This window comes from Bidens hawaiensis, unplaced genomic scaffold, assembly GCF_021521415.1.
Source record: "Bidens hawaiensis isolate Kalapana, Puna unplaced genomic scaffold, B.hawaiensis_p1.1 tig00038558_1, whole genome shotgun sequence".
Classification (NCBI taxonomy): Eukaryota; Viridiplantae; Streptophyta; class Magnoliopsida; order Asterales; family Asteraceae; genus Bidens; species Bidens hawaiensis.
Window position 1 is genome coordinate 44,676 of NW_027505557.1, and position 2,081 is coordinate 46,756.

The 2,081-nt window shown below is 32.3% G+C and overlaps 1 long non-coding RNA gene across 1 annotated transcript; it reads right to left on the bottom strand.

Annotated features, from left to right (window-relative positions):
• Positions 1–325: 325 nt before the first annotated feature.
• On the bottom strand, positions 326–1,708 carry LOC143613936 (uncharacterized). The gene is made up of 2 exons (XR_013150208.1): positions 731–1,708; positions 326–558 (listed from the first exon to the last, which is right to left on the bottom strand). It is a non-coding gene; the product is annotated as an uncharacterized LOC143613936 (long non-coding RNA).
• Positions 1,709–2,081: the final 373 nt, after the last annotated feature.

Below are 2,081 nucleotides of genomic sequence, written 5' to 3' on the forward strand. Positions count from 1 at the left end.
CCAATATTATTACTATTAATCATGAAAAGCATAAACCCCAATATACCCCTTTCATATGCAAATCAATCCACAGCTTTCTTGGATGGAGGGAGAGACACTCTCAAAGAAAGAGAAAGGAGTCATCTCTAAAGTATAGATGAAATCTTTAAGGTAACAAATGGTAAATTATTTCACTTTTAATGACACAAAGTTATATCTCTAAATCATATGTTAATTGAAAATTTAAACAACTAACTATTCATAGAATCATAGTTCTTGAGATTTTACAAATATGAAGTCATGAAAAGAGTGAAACTTGAATTCTGATAATACAAAACAATACAAATAAACAAATAGTAAGTTTTCATTAATTATTTTTGACATTTTTGGAGTTGAGAAAACAAGATTTGGTTTTCTTGATGAAGCAGGAGAGCCTTTCTTCTAAGTTTTGCATTCTCTTCAATCATGCATTGGTTTTGCATGTACAGCTTCAAGTTCTTCATCGCCATCTTTCTTTTCAATAACACAAACAAAACCCTTGTTTTGTGTCTTGAATCTTTTCTGCTAATAACTCTTTTCCTGTTACATTGAACAAAATGGTATCAACAGCAAGAACTAATGCATAAGTTTCGGGTCCGCTTTAAATCGTGATCGGATTTATGTGTGGTTTACATTATTATGTAGTGCATATAACATATAAATTCTGATTATAATGGCAAAAAAAGAACATATTAATAGTGAAGTAATCAACCTTTGTAGATGGTGAAACTCATGCCTTAATTGGTGAGTAGTGAGATATGAAGGATGATAGAGGTTTTCTTTGGAAGTGCCAAGACACATCTTATATTCACCTCTTAATTACAATGTTTATGTTATAAGGGAGTGAAAGATTTGGAGAAAATGGAGAAAATAAGAAAACAAGTGGTTTCATATATATAGACCAAATTAGGCAATGGTTATGGTTATTATTTCATTGAGTGTATGAGGGGTAAAATGGGAATTTCATTAAAAATACTCTATTTCCAAATCTCTCATCACACATTGACATGTTTGACCACCAATGATCTCTTGGACCAACTAAAACATAATCATGAAAAGAGGACCCATAATTACAAGGACCAAATGAAAGAGAATTCACATGTTGTAGTAAAAAGAGATCAAATGTTACACTCAATCACACAGCAGAGTTCACATTTGTGCTTTAATCCTCTCTTGATCAAAGTTTTCAATCTAAATACTAAAAAAACATGTGGTGGGGCCCAAATAAAGTTACAAACTTTTTCTAGAGGATTTCTGAATCTAGAATAACAGTGCTATAGTTACTTGTATATCATACAGAAAAAGTTGTACATTGTTTTAAATTTGTCATTTTGTCTATGTAAAAGAAAGACTAGCCCAAATGACCCAATATTATACTCTCTCTTTTAAGCCTTTATCCGCGGTTTGGATCCTAAAACTTCCCCTTTTTGTTCTTTAGTTACCATGGGCAATCATGATAGGGGATTCATTTTAGTCTTCTGCAATAGATGAGATGAAATCATGATGGTAGCTAAAGGCAACTAATATCTTTGTTGAATACTTGAATTCAAACTTGGGATGCTTGTTAGTTACTTGGTGAACACCTTGAAGAATATACCTAACTTTTAAAGGTTATTTGTGACTTTTCATACAAATCGGAGCGTGTTATCGTACGTTTTTCAAACAAAATAGAATGATACATCTATAACATAAAAAAGCAATATACTTTACAACAAGAAAGTTATGACACCTTGTCTTGTTGTTTCAATTAAAGAAAAAACGAACAAGGTTAAGTGTTTCTTGTAATCGAACATCCCCTTATACCGTCTAATATAATTTGGAAAGGGTAAAAGGGTAATTCGGTTATAGAGTCAAGATGAGGCAAAGATACGGGCATGTGAGTCATAAACTAAGAAGTGTTAGAGCACCTGGTTGGGGGATGTGGTTGGGAAGTGAATGAGGTTAGGTTTCTACTTTTGTCTCATTTGTACATGTAATTGAGTACCCATGGCCTATACTCATTCAATTGGAAAACGAACTCTTTTTTGGCTTCACCTCAAATCAAAATTATGGTAATGATGATT